Source organism: Myotis daubentonii, chromosome 10, assembly GCF_963259705.1.
Source record: "Myotis daubentonii chromosome 10, mMyoDau2.1, whole genome shotgun sequence".
NCBI classification, from domain to species: domain Eukaryota; kingdom Metazoa; phylum Chordata; class Mammalia; order Chiroptera; family Vespertilionidae; genus Myotis; species Myotis daubentonii.
Window position 1 is genome coordinate 83,416,100 of NC_081849.1, and position 9,162 is coordinate 83,425,261.

Consider the following 9,162-nt stretch of genomic DNA (forward strand, 5'->3'; position numbering starts at 1 on the left):
ATATTTGTTGCTCATAATTTGTATCTTTACCTTTTTCTTCCTCTTCCTCTTCTTAAAGGATACCTTTCAGCATTTCATATAATCCTGGTTTGGTGGTGATGAACTCCTTTAGCTTTTCCTTATCTGTGAAGCTCTTTATCTGACCTTCAATTCTGAATGATAGCTTTGCTGGATAAAGTAATCTTGGTTGTAGGTTCTTGGTATTCATCACTTTGAATATTTCTTGCCACTCCCTTCTGGCCTGCAAAGTTTCTGTTGAGAAATCAGCTGACAGTCGTATGGGTATTCCCTTGTAGGTAACTGAGTTTCTTTCTCTTGCTGTTTTTAAGATTCTCTCTTTATCTTTTGCTCTTGGCATTTTCATTATGATGTGTCTTGGTGTGGTCCTCTTTGGATTCCTTTTGTTTGGGGTTCTCCGCGCTTCTTGGACCTGTAAGTCCATTTCTTTCACCAGGTGGGGGAAGTTTTCTGTCATTATTTCTTCAAATAGGTTTTCAATATCTTGCTCTCTCTCATCTTCTGGCACCCCTATAATTCTGATGTTGGTACGCTTGAAGCTGTCCCAGAGGCTCCTTACACTATCCTCGCATTTTTGGATTCTTTTTTCATTTTGCTTTCCCGGTTGGATGTTTTTTGCTTCCTCGCATTTCAAATCATTGACTTGATTCTTGCGCTCCTCTGGTCTGCTGTCGGGCATCTGTATAATATTCGTTATTTCAGTCCGTGTGTGCTTAATTTCTAGTTGGTTCCCCAATATAAGATCGAGGGTCTTATTAGTTTTCGTGTAGATCTCATTAAGTTTATCGGCAGCTTCTAAACAGTTCTTGAGAGACCTTAAAAGTGTGGTTCTGAACTCTATTTCTTCCATTGACAATTTTGTCCTGTTTCTTTGTCTCCGCATTTTGTTATGCTTCCTTGGTGCCTTATTTATTTTTCATAGCTAAGAAACATTTGATAAGAAATATTTGAGCCTGGCCGCCATGGCTCAGTGGTTGAGCATTGATCTATGAACCAGAAGGTCACGGTTCGATTCCTGGTTGGGGAACATGCCCAAGTTGCAGGCTTGATCCCCAGTAGGGGGAGTGCAGGAGCCAGCTGATCAATTGTTCTCTCATCATTGATGTTTCTCTCTCTCTCCCTTCCTTTCTGAAATCCATATAAATGTTTTAAAATTATTTGAGTCTATCACAACGTACTCCCTGTAGTTTCAGGGTCATCAATTGAGAGCCTTATGTAATGAAGAGGCCACATTTCATCCTGGAGGCCTAGCATGGCCTTGAGGTCAATCCTGAAGAGCCTTGGGAGTCAGGAGCACGGCTCCCGGGTGCTGGGAACAGGTGAGTGGCCATTGAGCCTTAGAGAAACCAGACCCGAGGCCACAGTTATTGTGGTCAGAATGAAAGTGTGGAAAGAAAAGACCTTAAGGAAACATATACTATGAGGCTTACCGACTGGGTATGGAGAGTGGCGGTCGGCGAGAGGGGGACTCCTATGCTTATAGGCTAGAAAGTGGGTGATGTCCAGCCTATGCCGCCAGGAGAAAACACCAAGGGTTTGGCGGTGGGCACAGCAGACACGGGGCCAAGTGTGAGGAGCTGGTAGGACAGCAAATAGACGTGTCCAGTTTGATACGTGGCTGCAAAAGTTATTCACTGTTTGGCTTAAAGCCTATAGTTAAGTGGAAGTTGAAGCTGTGTGGTTAGAGGAGGTTAAACAAATGTGTAAAATGTGAGGGGAGTAATAAATGGACTGTGGTTTCACTAATGGGTAGGAGGTGATCAGAGGAAGAAGTCATTTTATAGCCCAGGAAAAAACAGGAAGTGGAGTGAAAAGATACTGTTGGAGAGAATTGTAGGAAAAAAAATTTGCCAAGGGTATAAAAGTTTAGCGTTTAAGAGTGTCTTAAATTAATCCCTGGTTGAAGAAAATTGCTCTGAAATTACTGCCATGCATGACTTGGACTTGTGGAAATACAGTGAGCTAATCTGTGCAATCTCCCCATTACGTGTCATTCTTTAGTCCCTAAGGCCCTTAATAATAGGTATGACTTTGGTAGAGAAAGATGATGCCAGCAATGGGTCACGGTGGAGACTGCCAAGGTCTTGTTTTGCCGACTTTATAGCTTTTGTTGGCATTCTGAGTGTAAATCCTGTGAGTGTTACGAGGACTTATCTTCGGGGAGCGAGCAGAACGAGGAAGTCTGTGATCATGAGAAGTCCTCCCGGCCCAGTGCTGGGCGAGTATTGTACGTTGTCATATTAGTCACTCCTCAGATTCAGCTCGACACATAATTTCCTCTCATTTGACACTTCCCCCCCCCCCCCCTATTTCGCTAAGTTAGAAGCATACCAAAAGGATGAGTACGCAGTAAGCATTACTAACGCTGACCTGAACATAGTGGAAATGGCCTCATCGTCACTCTTGTTGCCAGAACCAGTCCGGCGGGTTGTGAGGCTGGAGAAGAAAAGAACAGTCAGAATGAAGAAGAGACGCGTGGACCATGTCTCCCCCACATGCCAACCTGTTCCTCTTACAAAAACGGTCGGGAACTCGGGGTCAAATACCAGAGCAACCTCGGATTCAAGAGCAGCGCAGCCCAGCGGACGGTTAGAAGCGTCTGGGTGACGCTCAGTCAGCACGGGCGTGGGTTAAACGCCACGGAAAGACCCGTGGCTGGGGTCCCATGAGTGACTGGTGCCACCTGCAGCTTCTGCGCCGGGGACGGTGCTACCACCACCTCAGACCCTGCCTGCCCAGAGGCCCAGTCCACCCCGACATGATTTCAGGGACACACGGCCTGTCCTCTCCACGCCCTTCTCTGTAGCTGTCCACTCCACCGCCACTCATGCTGCTGCCCTCATTCATCCCGAAGGTGCCTGAGGACCGGCCCCGGCCCGTACTGTGGTGGTGGACAGACAGCCCCCTGCCTCTGTGCTGCTGCATTTAGCGGATGAAAGCCGATGGCCTCGACCTGCTCACGTCCTCCTGACTGTGGTAGCTTAGCGAGAGCTCTGGGTGCGCGTAGGAGGGACAGGCCAGTTCGCAGGGCCCAGGTCCCGGGGAGGTCCCGCCCCACAGGCCCACCCCTGGCCAGGGAACTGAGCTGTCTCACGGATGCCCCGACCCGGCTCCCCACCCCAAAGTACACGCCGTGAATATACGCATCCGGGACTGTCCCTTCTCACTGGTACCCTGGCCATGGACACGCGGACTTTCCACCCCAACAGGTAACGCGTGCGATGAAGATTACGAGTGTGCCCTGCGAGTTCTCTTACTGCTTTTCCCTGTTAAACTGCCTTTGCATCTGAAGCGAATCCCGCTGCAACAGAGAGACAATTTCCGATCGTGCACCTGCTGGGAAGGACACAGCGGTGCCATGGGAAGGAGGGGCCTGGGGCAGGGGACACTCTGGTTAGGACAGCAGGAAGGGCGCCTGGGAGGAGACAGCGACAGACTCCACGCGGGAATGAGAAAAGGCAGGCAGCCAAGCGGAGGAGGAAAACGGGGGCAGAGAGCAGGGAGCGGGGCGGCTCGAATGGAGGGTGGGTCTGCAATGTCTGTGGACGGACAGAGAGCCAGGACCAGCCAGAGGCGGCTCGCGGAGACCGCGGAGGAGCAAGCAGGGGCGGGTCAGGACCGGGTTTACTGCAACTACAACGTGAAGCCACGAGAAGATAAAGTGAAAGATGAACATGAGTTGCTATTCTTTTGGCCAGAGAACGAGGCCCGCGCCTGAGCTCCGGGTCCACGCGGCACCTGCTGGGGCGGCCTCAGGGTCCGAGTCACAAAACTGGACGTTTCCGAGCGCCTCCTCTCCCCCTGCCTGGCCCTGCAGAACCCCTGCCTCTCCCTTCTCCCCTCTTCACGGAGATGCCTACAGGCAGCGGGAGATCTCAGTGATCTACCCGGGGTTGGTGGAGAGGAACTACTTTATTGCTGAGGAATAATGTTGTAAGCAGGAAATGTTGCATCATTTTTTTTTCTAGAAACACATTCCTTTCCTGTCACTCTTGATGGAACGAGTGCTTCTCGGTGCTCACAGCCAGGGTATAGTCTCCTTTTGTACAGCAGCTACTTGCTTTCTGCACCCAAGGCAGCGCTCCCCACCCACCACCAAGCCATGCCCGGCATTTCCCATCACAGGCCTGGGACACCGCGCTCCCGCACCGCCCCCTGGTGGCCGGATGCTTGAACCACAAATCAAAGCTCTCCTGGAACCAACTTTTCCAGACAGCTCATCGGGGAACTAATCGCAGTAATTATGAGTCTTCCTAATAACAAAATGTCTTACCGCCTGTAAACCAGTTACCATGTTGACTGTTATTAACAACAACAAAAAACAACAAGAAGGTAGTGAGAACAATGAATTGTCTTGAAAGGCTGAGGGCTGTCAGGTGAACCTGGGATGAGTGTGAGTGTGTGTGTGTGTGTGTGTGTGTGTGTGTGTGTGTGTGAGAGAGAGAGAGAGAGAGAGAGAGAGAGAGAGAGAGAGAGAGAGAGAGGAGGCGTGTCTCACATACATACATTCCTGTGCTTTCTTGGAGTTATAGCACCATCTTGTGTCTTTCTTAGATTCTTCTGATAAAAAATATGGAAACCTTTGTTGCCTCCAGGTCTTGGCAACTGTGAGTAAAGCTTCTCTAAACATCCGTGTGCAGGTTTGTGTGTGGACATGCTTTCAGCTCGCTGGGGTGACTACCAAGGAGCGTGGCTGCCGGGTCGCGGTGCAGGATGCTCAGCTTTTAAGAAACCGCCCGGCTGTCCTCCGAAGGGGCCGCACCCTCTGAAGTGAGTCCTGCGGCCCCCTCTCCCTCCGCCCTGGGAGCTGCAGTGTTGAGCTTTAGCCGCTGACAGCGAGCAGTGGGATCTCATGGTTTCACTCTGCAGTTCCTGGTGACCTGGGATACCGAGCACCTTTTCATATGCTATCTGCCATCTGCATAGCTTCTCTGGTGAGGCAGTTCTGGGACCCTTTGCCTATATTTTAATGAGTTTTGAGTTCTTTGAACATTTTGGATAAAAGTCCTTCATCAGATTCGCGTTTTGCAATTATTTTTTCCCAGTCTCTGCCTCTTTTCTTTCTCTTGATAGTGTCTTTGGAGAGAAGTTTTTTATCTTAATGAAGCCAGGAAAAGAACCATCCCTTATGTAGGAAACAGCCTAAACAGTAACAAATGGGGGGTGCGGGAGGTTAGGAGAAAGTGCTAATTTTTTCCTCACAGCAGGGCACTAATTTTACTGTCCAATCAAAATAATAAAAATTAAAACATTTTTAAAAAGAATATATATCTTACAATAACTTACCTCACTTACCATGTTTTAGATATTCATCAATGTTGCATATAATTTTTTCTCAACTGTGTAGTATTTCATTGCAGAAATATGCCATTTTGTTCGTTTTATCCATTTTCCTGTTGATGGATCCCTGAATCGCGTTTGGTTTTTGGCTGTAATAAATAATCCTGCTATACTCTTATAAGTCTTAATTTAAGAGTCACTTTAAATTCTGAGTTGACCTGGGATGTTTGAATAATTGGAATCACTCTTTACCCCCCGGGTTTCAGCCCAGGTATCATTTCCTTAGAGCCTTAGTCACCACCTAAGGGAGTCCCATCTTTCTCCCACCGTTTGCCCCCCCCCCATACCCTTTTCATCTGCTACATATGCAGCCTTTAAGCTGTTATAACTACTTGCTCACCTGCCTGTCCCTCCGCGCAAATTCCCTCACTAGGCTAGACCACAAAGCCACAAGGGGCAGGGCACGCCGGGAGCCAAGGCCACAGGCTGCGCGCTCCCCAGCGACCAAATGCTCCGGTTCCTGATGTTCTCAGCAAAACACAGAGGATCAGCACGCCCCCCAACAAGCCTAAAGCGCGCAAGGGCGGCCGGTATCCCCACGGCCGAGCCGGGAGGAGCGGGTTTGCGGGCGGGAGACGAGTTCGGACTAGGCCGCTCGAGCACATCACACGGCTCCCCGCTCCCCGTGACCAGTGGAGTCTGTGCGCAGAGCGTGCAGTCGGGACGGCACGAGCCACAGGAAACAACTTGCACGGAGACCTGCCCACTCAGCGGCCCAGGACTGCGCCGCGCGAGGACCGGCAGGCTAGCGAGGCACCGGGGCTCCTGGGGCACGGAGGATGGACTGAGACCCACCCCTGTGCCCACCGCAGCCCCGTGGCCCACAGTTCCTTTCAAGGTGCACGAATTCGTGCACTGGGCCCCAGTTAGAACTAATAAATGACTTCAGTAAAGTTGTAGGACACAGAATAAATATGCAGAAATCTGTTCAGAATTCTATATACTAAAATAATGATCAGAAGAAGATATTAAGAAAACTATCCCATTTACAACAGCATTAAAATTATAAAACACCACCCTGGCCAGATAGCTTTGTGGGTTAGAGCAGTGGTCGGCAAACACATGAGTCAACAGAGCCAAATATCAACAGTACAACGATTAAAATTTCTTTTGGGAGCCAAATTTTTTAAACTTAAACTATATATATAAGTAGGTACATTGTTATTAACTTAATTAGGGTCCTCCTAAGGCTTGGGAAGAGCCACACTCAAGGGGCCAAAGAGCCGCATGCGGCTCACAAGCCGCAGTTTGCCAACCACGGGGTTAGAGCACTGTCCTATTACACCAAGGTTGAGGATTCAATCCCTGGTCAGGGCACATACAAGCAGCAAGCAGTGAACGCAGAGATCAGCAGAACAACAACAAAAGCCACGTCTCTGTTTCTGTCTCCTTCTCACTCTCTAAAAATCAATAAATTAAAATAAAAGTATTAAATACCTAGGAATAATTTTTAAAAAATATTTATTGTTGAAAGTATTACATATGTCTCCCTTTAACCCCCAATATCTAGGATTAAATTTACCCAAAGAGGTGAAAGACCTGTACTCTGAAAACTGTAAGACACCAAAGAAAGTAACTGAACAATACAAATAAATGGAAGGATATACCTTGCTCATAGACTGAAAGAATTAATATTGTTAAAATGTCCTTGCTACCTAAGTAATATACAGATCCTATGCAATCCCTATCAAAATACCAATGGCATTCTTCTCAGCATTAGAACTAATCCTAAAATTTATATGGAACTATTTCTTAAAAGCCAAAGAAATCTTGAGAAAGAACAAAGTAGGAGGTATTACGCTCCCCAATATCAAACTATACTACAAAGCTATAATAATCAAAACAATATGATACTGGCATAAAAAAAAAAAAGATACAGATTCATGGAATAGAATAGAGAATACAGAAAAAATTCCTTGCTTATAAGGTCAATTAATCTATGACAAAGAAGGCAAGGATATACAATTGGGTACAGACAGTTTCTTCAATAAGTGGTGCTGACAAAACTATACAGATAAATGGAAAATATGAAATTGGACCACTTTCTTGTCCTATCTAATAAAAGAGAAACATGGTAATTAGCGTACGACCACTACCCTTCCAATTGGCTAATCAGGGTGATATGCAAATTAACTGCCAGCCAAGATGGCGGTTAACCGCCAACAAAGATGGCGGCTGATTTGCATACATAGGCGCAATGATGGGAGGCAAAAGGGGAAAGACGGAAGAATGGTGGCAGGCAAGAGCTGGGGGGTGGGCAAAGGCAACCCGCTGCTTTTGCCCACCCCCCAGCCAGTGATCGCCATCAGAAAGCCCAGCAGGCCAGGTGACACCTCTGGCAGGGGTGCTGGTGATCGCCATGGCGATTGGAGGAAGAGAGAGCCGGGGTGTAGGACCACCGGGGCCAGGGGTACCGACTGGCCTGCGTCTCCCTGATCTGCGATGGCGAAAAAAGGGGCGGGGCCCCAGGCACAGTCGCACCCTGGCACCAGGTGCCCCTGTGCCTGCAGTCCCCTGATCTGCAATCTTCAAGGGAGAGGCGGGGCTGCAGGCACAGCTGCGGCCCCTGGATATGTGATCATGAAGGGAGGGGCGGGGCAGCAGGCACAGCGGCACCCAGGGCATCCGGGGCAGCTGTGCCTGCAGCCCCCGGATCTGCAATGGAGAAAGGAGGGGTGGAGCAGCAGGCATGGCAGCATCCAGGGAACCGGGTGCAGGCCCAGGGTGCAGCCCTGCCTGCAGCCCTCTGATCTGCCATGTGAAGGGAGGGGTGGGGCCACAGGCATGACGGCACCCAGGGCATCCAGTGCAGCCATGCCTGCAGCCCCCGATCTGCAATCGAGAAGGGATGGGTGGGGCAGCAGGCATGGCAGCATCCTGGTGCTGAGGTGCCTGTGGTCCCCTGATCTGAGATCAGGAAGTGAGGGGCGGGGCCACAGGCAGGGGAGATCCGGGTCAGCCAGCACTCAGCCCCCAACCGGCTCTCCCTGGGAGTCTGGATCGGAGGGCGCTCTCCCTGGGAACCCGGAAATCCACCTCCCAGGGCAACTGCGCAGAAACCAAGCCTGGTGAGCCATGGAGAGGGCGACCTACCTGGAGGCCACACAGCTTTTATAGTTGAAGTCGCCCTGGATGGAGGACTGGGGGTAGCAGGGATCAGAGTCGGCCAAGTCAGCCATGGAACCCCGGGTCATGCCGAATGACTAGAGCACATGGACTTCAATGGTCCTCGGTCACTTGCTGAGCAGCAGTCAGCTTGGACCAGGAATCAAACCCAAAACCTGACAGAATGGAACCCAAACCTTTGCTGTAGCAGGGGAGCTCCGACCCACAGCAGGGGCCAGGGCACACCAGAGGGATTTTGTTGAGGGGCCCTGACAGGCAGCACCCTGAGCAGTGGGTTAGAACCTCCTCCTGACACAGCAAAGTTGCAGGTTGGATCCCTGGTCAGGGCACCGACAAGAAGCCACCAAAGAGAGCATAGTAAGTGGAACAACACACTGATGTTTCTCTCGCTCCCTTCCTCTCTCTAAAATAATCAATCAATAAAAATGGTTGTCTCTTGCTGAATCCCCAGCCAGGGCCCTGGATTAAGCCGGCAACCCAGGTCTATGCCTTCGATTGGAATCCAATCTGGTACCCTTCATTCTGCCTGCAGAAGCATTATCCACTGAACCAAACCAGCATTTTTCTTTTTTCTTTTTAAGTCCTCCTCTAAGGATATGTTCTTTTCGTTGATTCTAGAGAGAGAGGAAGGGAGAGGGAAAGAGAAAGAGAAACATTGATCAGTTGCCCAAGCAACCC

The 9,162-nt window shown here is 49.6% G+C and overlaps 1 long non-coding RNA gene across 1 annotated transcript in view; it reads right to left on the bottom strand.

The window, feature by feature from the left end:
* Nucleotides 1-2,322: 2,322 nt before the first annotated feature.
* Nucleotides 2,323-9,162, bottom strand: part of LOC132211203 (uncharacterized) — a 46,456-nt gene continuing 39,616 nt past the window's right edge. Inside the window, exon 2 of the long non-coding RNA XR_009447433.1 lies at nt 2,323-5,447. This is a non-coding gene — a long non-coding RNA (uncharacterized LOC132211203). The remainder of the gene's footprint in view (nt 5,448-9,162) is intronic.